Source organism: Pelophylax lessonae, assembly GCF_965119305.1.
Source record: "Pelophylax lessonae genome assembly, chromosome: 4".
Taxonomy (NCBI): Eukaryota; Metazoa; Chordata; class Amphibia; order Anura; family Ranidae; genus Pelophylax; species Pelophylax lessonae.
This window is the reverse complement of record NC_138771.1, coordinates 382869668-382885126: the sequence shown is the minus strand read 5'-3', so window position 1 is coordinate 382885126 and position 15459 is coordinate 382869668. Positions and strand designations below refer to the sequence as shown.

Genomic DNA, 15459 nt, shown 5'->3' with positions numbered 1-15459 from the left:
AGTCTATACAACAAGAGCTTCTACAGAAACTTGTTTCAGTCAGGTTTACCACATTCAATGTTGCACTTTGAAAATGCATAATTTATACAAACTGTGGCTCTTGGTTTCTCTCTTCTAATATTCATTACAGAAAAAGCAAAATTCAGACTGTTCACTATGCCACCACCACAACTACTTTTCATCAGTTCTTGTAAATCAGCCTTAACATATATCAAAATGTTACACCGTGTATTTAAATACAAAGGTCATCTACACCAGATTACTGCAGAGACCACATAATTTGGAAGGTGCAATTTTTCAGATGTTGACAGCTAACATAAAAAAGTAACAATGAAATACACACTTCTGTAACAGACCATAAAAAAAAAGAATGATTCGCTCTTCTTTTCGTTTAATGTTTCAGTGACAGATCCACTTTTAGGGTATTTTCAGTTTACAAGATCCACTTTTAGGGTATTTTCAGTTTACAGCTTATCATTTCCTATTTTTTGTAACAATCTCACAGTGGGACAAACTAGAGGGTTTGGCGCATAAGAATTATGCACTTTTTATATGGCTTACAATTAAGACAAACACTAACCAGGACTCTTAAAAAAAAATACACAGCTGCTACAAAACAATCGCTGTCAACCAATTAACACAATGGTATATGTGTACAACACTAAAAGTATTCCAAAAATAGCAATAATTGGCATATATTTTAATTAGTTACCATATACATGCTAAACAAAAAATATGCTGTGTTGAAGGGTTTAGAAAAAAAAAAAAAAAAACACATAGTACAATTTGGATATGTTTGGCACCCGCACTATTGGAAAACATTCTTCATGAAAGTCACCAAGTGCAAAACAAATGCAGTTGCATCATTTCAAAACTTCTTTCAGCAAATGCTCACTTCTTAAAATGTAAAGGTTCACCTCTGGGTTTTCCATTGCAGTTTTACGAACATTTCATCAAGTTCTGTTCATTAGGCTGTGGTAAATTCTAGTAGCCAGAAGTATGTGGGATAAGATTAAAGGATGGTTAAAGATCTTTTCTTCAGTGCGGCACCATTATCACCAATAATTACTTGTACATGAGCTTCTAGCCACATCCACATATCCAGTACAGTAGTTCAGAATAGCTAGTCCCTAGGAACAAACATAACAAATCAGAGTTGTGGAAAAATAATGCAGAGACTTCTTTCTACGTGAATGCTGCTTAATTGTTTCTTTGCATCTATGACTATAAAAAGAAACTGTGACCATTTGGAATTCAAGTAGAGGTGCAGTGACCGACCTATTCTGAGGTTTCACACATCCAGTACAAAAACAAGTTTTCATGCTGCTTTAGGCCCTTTTCACACCAGCATACTGATTGGATTTGCCTGTCTGTTTTTCAGGTGGACCTGATTGGACCACCCACTGTTCTCTATGGGGAGGCGGATGCAGGCAGACCTGTACATTTACACCCGCCTGGATCCAATCTGGGGAGCCAAATACAGACAGATGGGGATCAGTTCCCTATCTGTTCACAGGATCGAATGAGTCGGATGGAAACGGACAGGCACCACCGCATACAGAACAGCGGAGCAGACACAGACCTGTCATCTGCTTGCTCAGCAGGGATCAGCAGACAGATCCGCCGCTGGCAGATCTGCATGACAGAGTCCGTCCCGTGTGAAAGGGGCCTTACATTTAACATAATCAAATTTTAATTTTCCTGTAATATCTGCTAAAATTCCTTCCAAGATTCTAAAAGTAAATGAGACCTTAACAATACTGTATATGTTCTGAAGGACAAATCCTGAGCTCCAAAAACATATGTACCCCTTTTACCAAAACAGGTTCCCACGTGCATCAGAATTCAATGTCAACCACTAAAGAGGTCCGAAGATTTTGGAAAAACAATCACTGAGTTTGTAGCATAGAAATCTGTGTAAATTTACATTATTACACATTCCAAACTCTGATCTAGTGATGTTCTTCTCAACCTTAGAGGGCCAGGCAGGAGAGCTTAGCTAGCCCCAACTGTGCTTATTACTGAGCCTGTCCAACCATTAAAGTGGAGCTCCAATTAAAATGATAGCCCCTCACTTCATGTCCTGAAAATTCAAAAGCAGGCAAGAGCAAATCTCAAATTTCTATATTTGGCAATGAGAAATGTTCACTTCTAAAAATTGTGTATATGCCAGGGAATGACTAAATAAGAATTAAATGGCTGAAGCCAAATTAGTTTGGGGATGTGTCTCCAAAGCTCAACTGCAAACACCATCAGAATTTGGTGTAAACAACATGAAAGCCTGAATCCATCCCGCCTTGTATCAACGGTTCAGGCTGGAGGTGTAAGGGATATTTTCATGGCACACTTTGGACCCCTTAGTACCAATTGAACATCGTTTAAATGCCACGGCCTACCCGAGTATTGCTGCTGACCGTGCCCATCCCTTCACGACTAGAGTGTACCCATCTTCTGATGGCAAGATAATGGACCATGTCACAATACTCAAATAATGATTACAGTTAGTCAGGTTAAAAAAAGACACAAGTCCATCTGGCTCAACACAAACAAAAAACAGTAAAGAAAACACAACCATACAGTCCCATATACACAATCCTACAACCCCAGTTGATACAGAGAAAGGCAAAGCATGATCCAGTTAGCTACAGCAGGGGAAAAAAATCCTTCCTGATCCCAAGAGGCAATCAGTTATTCCTTAGATCAACTTTACCTATAAATATTAGTACTCAATTCGATTATGTACACCTAGGAAAGAATCCAGGCCTTTTTTAAAACCAATCAAGTGAATTGGCCAGAACCAACTCTGGAGGGGGTCTATTACACATTTTCACAGCTCTTACTGTGAAGAAACCTTTCCGTATTTGGATACAAAATCTCTTTTCCTCTAGATGTAATCCTCTGTGATCACCTTAAAGTGAACAACACCAAATTCACTATATGGACCCCTTATATATTTATACATGTTGATTATATCCCCCGTTAATCTCCTCTTCTCAAGAGAGAATAAATTCAGTTCCTCTAATCTTTCCTCATAGCGGAGCTCGTCCATGCATCTTATCAGTTCGGTTGCCCTTCTCTGCACTCTCTCTAGTTTTCTGATATCCTTTTGAAAAATGGTGCCCAAAAATTAACTGAATATTCCAGATGAGGTCTTACTAATGATTTGTACAGGGGCAAAATTATATCTCTCCCTGGAGTCCATGCCTCTGTTAATACAAGAAAGGACTTTGCTGGGTTAGGAAACCGCAGCTTGGCATTGCATGGTATTAAGCTTAGGATCTACCAAAACAACCAGATCCTTCTCTGCTATGGATTCCCCCAGTTCTACTCCCCCAAGTATGTGTGATGCATGCATACTCTTAGCCCCCAAGCGCATAACTTTACATTTATCAACATTAAACCTCATTTGCCAAATAGTTGCCAAATTAAACAGTGCATTGAGGTTACATTACATAGTTTGTGAGGTTGAAAAAAATACATCAGTCACTCCAGTTCAACCTATGATGTGTGTGTGTTTGCTGTTAACCGTACATTGTATACCCCTGTATGTTTTTTGAAACTATCAATGCTCCCTGCTGATACGACTGCTTGTGGAAGCAAATTCCATATCCTTACTGCTCTGACAGTGAAGAACCCCTTACGTATTTTAAGGTTAAACCGTTTTTTTTCTCTAGTTTTAGTGAGTGTCCCGTGTCTTATTGTATTCTTTACGGTAAGATTTTACAAAAATCAATTTTTCTCTGTCGCTCATTGACAGACGCAGTCCTCTTGATTAATATCAAATCGGGACGTCCCAAAGCAGTGCCACAAATGAGGGGTGGGATAACAGAAATCAAAATCCAGAAGGCCCAACCGGAGCCAACTAGAAGCATCAAGGACTCATCGAGCAAAAAGATGAGACCTAAGTGAAAAGCCCAACAAACCCTCGAGGTAGACCAACAGTCTCCTCACACAGCGGCCTGCAGGAACCTTGCGGCCAAAAGAGGCATCCGACGATGCCAGCACATCAACCTTATACAATTTTGTAAAGGTATGAACCGACGACCAAATAGTCGCCTTGAAAACCTGGACCACTGAGGCCTGATGGCGGAAGGCCCAGGAAGCACTAAGCGCCCCGAGTGCAGTGCGCCTTAACAGGGAACGGAGGATTCCGACCCTTAATAGAATAAGCCTGTACCACCGTCTGATCCATTTGGAGATAGTCGCGGCAGATGCAGGCAACCCCTTTTTGGGGCCATCCGTGATCACAAAAAGTGAATCCGTTTTACGAAACGAGTCCGTAGTTTTCAGGTATACCCTGATTGCCCGAACCACATCCAAGGACAGGGTTCATACACATTTTCACCAATGAAATTCCATGACTTTTCCATGACTTCACGTAAATATTCATGACCTAATGTTTCATGAAATGTCTATGTATACGTGTTAAATAAGAAGAAAATCTATGTCACACCCAGCATATTTTTACTAATATAAATGACCAGCTTTGTAGTGTACAGTGGAATATGAAATATTTATTTAAATAACGCTTGCACAGTAACGACGTTTCATAACATAAACCCTGAGAACCGCTTAGAAATGGATTAACGTAATCCACAGGAGATATAACATAAATCAAGGGGAAGCAACTAAAAAATAAACGTGTCCAGCAACACTGTTCTGAACATAAATATGAGCACTTACGTTTGCCGCATGCAAAGCTGGCCGCTATCTTGCTGTCTGGGAACATAGTCTGGAAAAGCTGACCTGTGTCTTCACAAGACTTGTATGAATAGTGTGAATTAACCACCTTTAGAGCCCACAGTACCTCTGCTGTTAGAGTTTCGTTTCTGGATACAGCGTGACTCAAAATGGTCCCTTGTTTTACAGAGGATGAGGTGGAAGCACCGCTGCCGCAGCTGGGAGCCGGTGTCACTTCAGGCGCACGGGTGAAAAAGCCAGCGATCGGATTGGAAGCTGTCGAGCACGCAGCTGCAGACTGGTGCTTTGCACCTTTAGCGTGGCTAGACAGCGCTGCCTCTCCCATGTTCGAAATGTCAAATGTTTTACGACACACTGTACATTTAGCACGTCCCGGGTCCTGATCTTTCTCCAGCCACCTCTCATACTTTTCGTCATGAAGCCATACATTTTTAAAGCTGCATTTCCCTGGCATTGCTGTAACTGTGAACGGACTGGTATGGATGGCATAAAATGCAGCACTTAATCTTTTTAGGCCCAAGCAACAGTCATAAGGTGCAGGCGGACTGGTATGGATGGCACAGACAGTGAGATGCACAAAATGCAGCACAGTAATCTTTTTAGGCCCAAGCGACAGTCATAAGGTGCAGGCAGACTGGTATGGATGGCACAGACAGTGAGATGCACAAAATGCAGCACAGCAATCTTTTAGGCCCAAGCGACAGTCATGAGGTGCAGGCAGACTGGTATGGATGGCACAGATCTGATGGTGCACAAATGCGGCACTTACTTTTGGGAAAAAGAACAGTGGTGCTCCTGCTTGCCCAAATAAAGCTGTTCAGGTGGCAGTGAGTCATGAAGGTGCAGCTGGAAAAAATGCGGCGCTTACTATTCTTAGGCCGAACCTAACAGTCCCATGAGGCAGAAAAGAGTTCTCACAGAAACTAAGGCGACTCAGGATTGGATGCTTAATTATTTTACATTTATTTTTAACATTCCCATAGGACTGGTACAGTAGGTGCTCGCAGTTTGCCCTACGGTCAGTCACTGGCCAGCAGCAGCCGAGGAAATGATCGTGCACCAATGACAGGCAGCGGGGAGGGCCGGGCCGCGGTTTGCCTGTATGTGACTGGCCAGCAGCAGCAAACCAATCACAGGCAGCGGAAGCGTCACTGGAGGGCGGGCCGCATGAACGTGATGACGCGGGGGTGCGGTAACTAAAACGGTTACCGCCCCCTTCTGCGTCATCATCACGTTCATGCGGCCCGCCCTCCAGTGACGCTTCCGCCGCCTGTGATTGGTTTGCTGCTGCTGGCCAGTCACATACAGGCAAACCGCGGCCCAGCCCTCCCCGCTGCCAGCGATTTGTGCTTGGTGTATGATCTACTCCTCGGCTGCTGCGGACCCGGAAATGTGCACAAGCATAAAATAAAATAATTATACATTAATTTGCAATAAAAAAGTTTTAAGCATCCGCTCCCCCCGCCGCTCAGATTTCCATGACTTTTCCAAAACATTTGTAAAATCGTACTTTTCCATGACCTTTCCAGGCCTGGAAAGTGTCATCTCAGAATTCCATAACTTTTCCAGGTTTTTAATGACCGTACGAACCCTGAATACAATGTTCTCATTCAGCTGAAACTCTGAAACCACCTTAGGAAGGAAGGATGGATTCGGACGAAGAACCACCTTATCCCTATGAACCACCAGATATGGGGAACGACAAGATAATGCGGCCAGTTCTGACACCCTGTGTGCAGAAGTAATGGCCACCAAGAAGGCCACCTTCTGGGATAAAGTAAGCAAGGGAATCTCCCTGATATTTTCAACGGGAGGTTTCTGAAGAACCGACAACACTAAATTAAGATCCCAGGGCAGTAAGGGTGCGCGCACTGGCGGAGCCAGGTGCCGCACCCCCTGGATGAAATTCCGCACCAAGGAATGGGTAGCCAAAGGTTTTCTGAAAGAAAATTGCTAACGCTGAAACCTGACCCTTGATAGTACTCAAGGCCAGCTTCTGCTCAACTCCTTGTTGCAGAAAAGCCAAGATTCGGGTCACCGAATAGGCCCGTGGAGGAAATCCAAAGGATTCGCACCACGCAATATAAGACCTCCATGTGCGATGATAGACTTTTCTAGAAGTCGCTTTCCTTGCTTTAATTAAAGTAGGAATAACTGAAGTTGACAATCCCTTGTCCTTCAGCACCTGAGTCTCAATAGCCAGGCCGTTAAGGCCAGCGATTGTAAAGCAAGATGGAAGATCGGTCTCTAAGACAGCAGATCCTCCCTGAGATGAAGTCTCCAAGGAGCGTCCGCGACCAGTCTGACCAAGTCGGCGTACCAGGCTCGACGAGGTCAGTCTGGAGTTACCAGGATAACTGGAATTCCCTCCACCTCTATCCTGCGAAGAAGTTTCGGCAGTAACTTGTGAGGATGGAAGGCATACAGTAGCTGATAATGCCCCCACGGGGCGATCAGCGCGTCTGCTGCGTCCGGTAGAGGATCGCAGGCGCGAGCTACAAACCTCCGCACCTTCCTGTTGAGCCCAGATGCCAACAGATCCACATCCGAGGTGCCCCAATGGAGGCACAGCTGGTGAAATACCTCTGGATGAAGAGACTATTCCTCTTGATCCAGAATCTGACAGCTGAGATAATCTGCCTGCCAATTTTCCACCCCCGGAATGAATACCGCGGGGAGAGCTGGAACAACTGTTCCGCCCAATGAAGAATGCTGGCCACTTCTATGGCCGCCAGGGCACTCTTGGTGCCCCTTGGTGATTGACATAAGCCACGACCGTGGCATTGTCCGATTGGATCTGAACCGGGCTGCCCTGGAGCTGCTTGGTCCAGTAAATCAGACAAAGTCTGATCGCTCTCAGTTCCAACACATTTATCGGTAACCTGGAGTTTATCTGACGAAATTACTTCCTCTGGCTGAGCATCGGAGACCGAAGCCACCAGACCAGAGACTCCCTGGTCCGCTCGCTTAACCGGATCCGATTGTCCAGGGAATCGTAATTCCGATTCAATTAAAGAAGAATCTCCTCTTGGAGAATTCGGGTATGAGACTGGGCGAACGGTACTGCCTCTAAGGAGGCCACCATCAGTCCCAGCCAGTTGACGGACAGCAACATCCGAATCATTGACTGAATCTTCTGGAGTTTCTCCGCAAGGAGAAACACTCTTGCCAAGGATGTATCCAAATTTAGGCCCAGATAGTTCAGTCTCCTGGTGGGAACCAGGGATGATCTTTGGGAAAAGCGAAGAAAACGCTGATGTCCTGCGAAGATGGGGATATGAAGATAGGCATCCTAGATGTCTATGGACGCCAGGTAATCCCCCTGATGCAGGGAGGCCACCACTGTTCGGACTCCATCTTCCCAAGACCAGAATTGGACACACCTTGCCCTCTTTCCGGGGCATTGTGAACAGGTTCGAATAGAACCCCTGAAACTGTCCAAGGAACGGGAACTACCACTCCTTGTTGCATCAAGTCCATTACTGCCCCCAGCAAAGCTTTTAAGCGATCCAGGGATAGTCGAATATTGGAAGGGAAGAATCGTACCGGTAGAAATGATCGAAACTCGATCTTGTATTCCGTCCGTATGACCTCGCGAACCCCTTTGTCCGGGATTCTGGAAAGCCATGGATCCGGAAACCGGTGAAGACGTCCCCCCACTCCAGGCTGTATTGGACTTATCTTCAGGCTTGGCTGCCCTTAGCAGTCTGTGGCAAGAAAGTGCTCTTGCCCCCAAGTGAGATCCTTATAATCTCACCCAATGAAACTAAACCAATGGCAACCACTGGCCTAAGGGTTGACCCTATCAGGGAAAAAATGGAGCGAAATTCCGCTTCCACTTTTCAATCCACCGGATCCCTAAAAGATGGAGCGTCCTCCAACGGGATAACAGTGGCTTTATTTAGTCTGGAAATCGGTGAATCCACCACTGGTGGTACCGTCCATTTTTTAATGAGGGATTCCTCCAACGGATAGCGCCTAGCAATGCGTTTGGAAATAGCAGGGGTTCGTTTTCGGACGACCCCATTTGAGCAAGGGAAACCCTTCGCCATTTTGGTAGGCTTGCTAGTACCAAAAGGAATATCAGTCTCAGCTACCTCTGCCGGTGTAACCTCAAGACTTAAGGTTTTCCGGACAGACACAACTAGTGCATCCACCAACGCTTCTTCTTGTGCTATGGTGGAGGCAGAAGCGTCCTCCCCACTGTCTGAGGAGACCGTACCTGAGACAACAGCCCCAAAAAAGGGACCTGCGGCTGCAGTGACCAGCTCAGAATCCGTATCTGAAGTATCAGATAAAATAGGGGTAGGCTGGGGTCGCTTCCTTGACCCCCGTCCCTGACAGGCCACCTCCACCCGGGATACCAAAGACTCCAAAACTGTAGATAAAGCATCAATTACAAGTGGGGTACTGGAGGGCCCTGCGGCCACCTCGAGGGGATCAGGTGGGGATACATGTGTGGCAGGGTCCATGATTATACAAGACACTTGCCAGCAAACAAAAAAAATAATTGCAAAGAAAAAAGTTTTTTTTTTTTTTCGTTGTAATCCCCCAGCGCAACAGCGCCCCTCAGTGTACCTGTTTCGGACCCCACAGAGAGAGAGAGACCCCAAGGCTCACCACCTGATGCACAGAAGTTTTATTCACCTGCTCTCACCGCTGTCTTGTTACAGACAGGAAGTCTTTTAGCACTTTTCCCGGGTAAAGGAGGCAGCTCCGCCCCTTTACATGCCTCTCGGTGCTGCCCTGCTCCTCCTCGAGGTAGCTGGGCGTTTTCAAAATGGCCGCCCCCATGCAGGAGACACAAGGCTACGCCAAAATGGCGGCCTCTCGCGACCTGCGGGAAATGGCGGCGGCCTGTCACCTATGGGAAGATGGCGGCGGCCTGCTGCAATGTGCGGCCTGCGGAGGATGGTATCGGCCTGTGCGGCCTGCGGGAGGTGTGGGAGGATGGCGACCTGCGGACAGATGGCGGCCTGTGGATGGTGGTAATCTAGGCCCAGGCATCGGCCTGTATTGCAGCCTTATGATCAGGTAGGATCTATCCCCCATACATGGCCATCATTCACAGTAATGCCAGCCACTGACTTCAGTCATGGTCCTTAAACAGTGTATCCTCATACAGTGACCTTAGATAGTCAGCTCCCAAACCAAGCCTCCTGGTTTCTTATACACAAAATCACATTCAAATGGGGGATTTGTAACACCTGTTATAGGATAGTGACCATCCCAGGGAGGGGCCCGCGTCCACCAACCCACCCGTAGGGGGAGAGGGGGAACATTTTACTCACCATACCGGAACCAGGCGGGCGCCAACACCTGTCGACCAATACGGACGCCGTGACTCAGTTTCCAACTGGTCGTTGGCGTCCAGGCGAGACGTTTAACTCGCAGGGTCAGTCCCTGTCCAGTGGGACTATGTCGCGGCCGACCCAGCGCGGAGCTAGGGCCTGCACGCGCTCGCAGGCTGACTGGGGTGACCACTGGATCTCAGCATCCAGCCCGTCGCCCAGTTTCAGCATACTTGCTTGAAGATCTCACAGGAACAACTGGAGAAAAAAGTTGCCTAAAAAAGTTTCTAAAAAAAATCTTGCCAGGACCAAAGATCCCAGCAAGGAACTTAGATCCTTACTCCTAACTAGACAGAAAAAAACTGACTTCCTGTAGCAGGGAGGAAGAGGATATATATGGGACTGCCCCTAAGGTGTGGCCAGAACGTTTTCCTTCTGCCTAGTGTCCTACTCCTGTAGAGGGCAGTATAACCCGATTTGATATTAATCAAGAGGACTGCGTCTGTCAATGAGCGACAGAGAAAGTTTGTTTCTTATACTAGGGTTCTCACTAGTACAGTATTTCTACATTGATATCATATCCCCCCTCAAGCGTCTCTTCTCCAGAGAGAATAAGTTCAGTGCTTGTAGTCTTTCCTCATAGCTGATGTTCTCCATTTCCCTAATTATTTTTGCCCTTCTCTGGACTCTCTCCAGTTCCAGCACATCCTTCCTGAGGACCGGTGCCCAGAACTGGACAGCATACTCCAGATGTGGCCGGACCAGTCTTGTAGAGTCGGAGAATAATCTCTTTATTTCTGGAGTGAATCCCCTTTTTATACATGCCAGTATTGTGTTGGCTTTGCTTGCAGCAGCTTGGCATTGTATGCCACTGCCAAGCCTGTTGTCCACTAGTACCCCCAGGTCCTTTTCCATCTTAGATTCACCCAAAGGTTTCCCCCCTAGTGAGTAGCTTGCTTCCGTGTTTGACGCTCAAGTGCATTACTTTACATTTTTCAACATTAAACCTCATCTGCCATGTAGTTGCCCACCCCATTATTTTGTTTAGGTCTGCTTGTAAGGTTTCCACATCCTGCATAGAAGATATTGGCATGCTTAGTTTAGTATCATCCGCAAATACCGAGATTGTGCTAGATATCCCCTCCTCTAGATAATTTATGAATAAATTAAACAGGATTGGTCCCAGGACAGAACCTTGGGGGACCCAACTTTCCACACCCGCCCAATCCGAGTACTCCCCATTAATCACCACCCTCTGGACTCTCCCCTGGAGCCAGTTTTCTATCCAGGTACTCACCCTATGGTCCAGACCTACATTCCTTCGTTTTTACAGTAAGCGTTTGTGGGGAACGGTGTCAAATGCCTTTGCAAAGTCCAGATACACCACATCCACAGGCTTTCCTTTATCTAGGTGGCAACTCACTTCATCGTAGAAGGTTAATAGATTGGTCTGGCAAGAACGATTTTTCATTAATCCATGCTGATTACTACTAATAATACAGTTTGCATGACTTAAGTCTTGTATGTGGTCCCTTAACATCCCCTCCAAAATCTTGCAGACTACTGATGTTAGGCTGACCGGCCTATAGTTACCCAGGATATATCTCGCCCCTTTTTTAAATATTGGTACCACGTTGGCTTTTTTCCAATCAGCTGGCACCATACCTGTCTGCAGACTATCCTTAAAGATCAAGAATAATGGTCTGGCAATCACCTGGCTGAGCTCTTTAAGAACCCTTGGGTGCAAGCGATCTGGACCCGGTGATTTATTTATGTTAAGTTTCTCTAGCTTCCTGAAGTGTATTTAGTTTAGCATTAAAAGCTGGGTTAGTGTAGCCCCCCAATTCTTTTGTGAAGACTGAAGAGAAAAATGGGACCAATGTGTTCTGGCCTCGCTTTCTTACTGTTTATATACTTACTTTCAATAAAAGTTTGTATACAAAAAAAAAAAAGAATTTCTTGGGGTTCTTTTTACTCTCTTCCGCTATGTCTCTCGTGTTCTATTTTAGCCACCTTGATTTCGCCTTTACATTTCTTATTACACTCTTTGTAATGCTTGAATGCTGCCAATGACCCCTCCGCCTTGTATTTTTTGAAGGCCTTTTCTTTAGCACTAATATACATTTTTATGTTGGAGTTTAGCCACCCAGGGTTTAGTTTTGCTCTTTTAAATTTATTTCCCTTTGGAATGCACTGGCCAATCCCTTTGTTTAGTATGCTCTTGAAGCACTCCCATTTTTCCTCTGTGTTCTTTGTTCGCAGGGTTCTATCCCATTTGATATTTTCTAGCAAAGAGCGCAGTTTTGGGAAATTGGCTCTTTTGAAATTCAGGGTTCTTTTATTACCCTTGTGTTTCCTATTACTATGATTAATACTGAAACTAAATGACCTATGGTCACTGTTTCCTAAGTTGCCCTGTATTTCTATATCCGTGAGCAGGTCTGTATTGTTGGTAAACAGTAGGTCAAGTTACGGCATTGTTTGTCGGTGCGTTCACCATCTGACCCATAAAATTGTCCTGCAAAACATTTAGGAACTGCCGAGCCTTGGCTGAATGCGCAGTTCCTTCTGCCCAGTCTATATCTGGATAGTTAAAGTCCGCCATTATAATGACATTTCCCATCCTTGCTGCCAATCATATCTGTAAAAGGAGGTCCGACTCCCCCTCCTCCCTCTGTTTGGGGGGGCCTATAGCATACGCCCAATATTACCTTTCCCATAGTGCCTTCCCTTTAAGGTTCAACCCATAGGGATTCTGCCTCGTCCATAGCTCAAATATTAATATCATCCCTCATATTTACCTGTACACAGTTCTTAACCACTTTACCACCGGAGGATTTTCCTGCTTTACGTCCAGGCCACTTTTTGCAACTTGGCACTGCGCAACTTTAACTGACAATTGCGTGGTCATGCAACCCTGTACCCAAACAAAATTTACGTTCTTTTTTTCCCCACAAACAGAGCTTCCTTTTGGTGGTATTTGATCACCTCTGCGCTTTTCATTTTTTGCGATATTAATAAAAAAAGAGCAAACATTTTGCAAAAAAATTGACATTTTCTACTTTGACAGTTAAAAAAGATCCAATATATTCAATTTTTGTCATATATTTAGGCCAAAATGTATTTAGCTACATGTGTTTGACAAAAAAATCCTCATTGATCGTATTTTTAACCGCTTTAAGACCGGAAGATTTTACCCTATTCCTGACCAGGCTATATTTTGCGATTCGGCACTGCGCTACTTTAACGGACAATTGCGCGGTAGTGCGACGCTGTACCCAAATTTATGTCCTTTTTTTCCCCACAAATAGAGCTTTCTTTTGGTGGTATTTGATCACCTGTGCGATTTTTAATTTTTGAAAAAAAGAGTGACAATTTTGAAAAAAAAAAAAAAAAAAAAATGTTTTAACATTTTAGGGCAATTTGTTTTCTGCTACATATTTTTGGTAAAAAAAAAATCACAATAAGTGTATTTTGATTAGTTTGCGCAAAAGTTATCGCGTTTACTAACTACGGGAAAGATTTGTCATTTTCATTGTTTATTTTTTTTTTACTAGTAATGGCGGCGATCTGCGATTTTTTTTTGCGGGACTGCGACATTGCGGCGGACAGATCGGACCCCTGACATTTTTGGGGTTACCAGTGACATTACTACAGTAACCAGTGCTATAAATATGCACTGTTACTGTAATAATGACACTGGCAGGGAAGGGGTTAACTTTATTGGTGATCAAGGGGTTAAATGTATGCCTCATGCTTACTGACGTGTGTGGGGGGGATTGTGTGACACAGATCGCAGGTTCAGCTATGCTGACTCCTGTAATCTGTCACTGTCACATAGGACAGTGGTTCCCAACTCCGGTCCTCGGGACCCACCAACAGGCCAGGTTTGTAAGATAACTAAATAACATCACAGGTGATCTCATTTGCTGTTCAGTGATTGCAGTATTGTAGTCTGCATCTCCCCAAGGTAATACTTAAATTCTGGCCTGTTGGTGGGTCCCGAGGACCGGAGTTGGGAACCACTGACATAGGAGAACCGCCCACTTTGTTTACACAAGTGGGCGGATTTCCTCACTCAATCCCCGACGATTGGGGAAGAGCGGCGGTGATCACCGCCTCTCCTCCCCTGGCCCGACTCCCGCTATGTCTGAATACAGCCGAAGCGAGCCTCAGGCGGAGAGGGGGCGGGATCCAGCGACGTAGGTCTACGTCGCTGGACGATAATGAGTCACTTTGCCGCAGTACCCTCAATGTGAGTCGGCAAGTGGTTAATATACACCTCCCCCTATTGTACCTTCTCTATCTCTGCGATAAAGGGAATACCCCTGAATGGTCGCCATCTAATCATGAGAGTTGTCAAACCAAGTCTCTGTTATCCCCACAAAATCTAAGTCCTCCTTACATCAGCAGCTCCAGCTCTCGCATCTTGTTGGCCAGGCTTCTGGCATTAGTATACAAACCTTGTAATTTTGACCCGATGCATACCATATCCTTATTTGATGTTGTTTTTATGCTGCTCTTGTGATTTTTTCCCCATACCCACCTTAGATTTGGGAACTCTGAACACCCAACCGCTAATGTCCCCATTTGTGCCCTCTGAATCTTGCTCCCCACTGGCTAATTCTACATCTGCACCCTCCCCCCCCCCCATCACCTAGTTTAAAAGCCCCTCTAACTTTTTGGCCATCCTCTCACCCAGTACGGTTGCACCCTACCCATTTAGGTGCAATCCGTACCTGCCAAAGAGTCGGTGGCCGACTGAGAAGTCGGCCCATTTCTCCAGGAACCCGAAACCCTCCTTACTACACCAGCTCCTCAGCCACTTGTTAACTTCCCTAATCTCCCGCTGCCTCTCTGGTGTGGCTCGAGGTTGGCTTTTAAGTTGGAGACATCCTGTAAGGAAGTTATTTCACTGCAAACCTTGGTGTCATCTGCAAAGACTGAAATGGTACTTTAAATCCCAGACCCTATATCATTTAAAAAGATATTAAAACGGAAGGGTTCCAACCTTGGGGTACACCACTGATCATCTCAAACTGGTTTCTTGAACATGACAATGAGTTCACAGTGCTCCAATGGCCTTCACAGTCATCAGATATCAATTCAATAGAGCACTTTTGGGATGTGGTGGAACGGGAGATTTGCATCCTGGACATCCATACAAATCTACAAAAGTACAGCCGACAAATCTGCAACAACTGTGTGATGCTATCATGTCAGCTAGATAGCTAGATAGGGGGAGACCAGTGGATGTGGTATACCTGGATTTCGCTAAGGTGTTTGATACAGTTCCCCACAAGCGCTTAATTTATAAAATAAGGTCTGCAGGCATCGACCACAAGGTTTTCTCTTGGATACGGAACTGGCTAAAAGGGCGTGTCCAAAGGGTGGTAATAAATGGCGCATACTCAGACTGGTCTGGGGTGGTAAGTGGGGTCCCCCAAGGCTCACTCCTGGGACCAAC

The 15459-nt window shown here is 45.3% G+C and overlaps 1 protein-coding gene across 2 annotated transcripts in view; it reads right to left on the bottom strand.

The window, feature by feature from the left end:
• Nucleotides 1–471: 471 nt before the first annotated feature.
• FBXW11 (F-box and WD repeat domain containing 11) overlaps nucleotides 472–15459 on the bottom strand; it is a 565949-nt gene continuing 550961 nt past the window's right edge. For both annotated transcript variants that reach the window (XM_082256216.1, XM_082256217.1), the window contains one exon: nucleotides 472–1130. The gene's annotated coding sequence lies outside the window, so the exon portion shown is untranslated. The remainder of the gene's footprint in view (nucleotides 1131–15459) is intronic.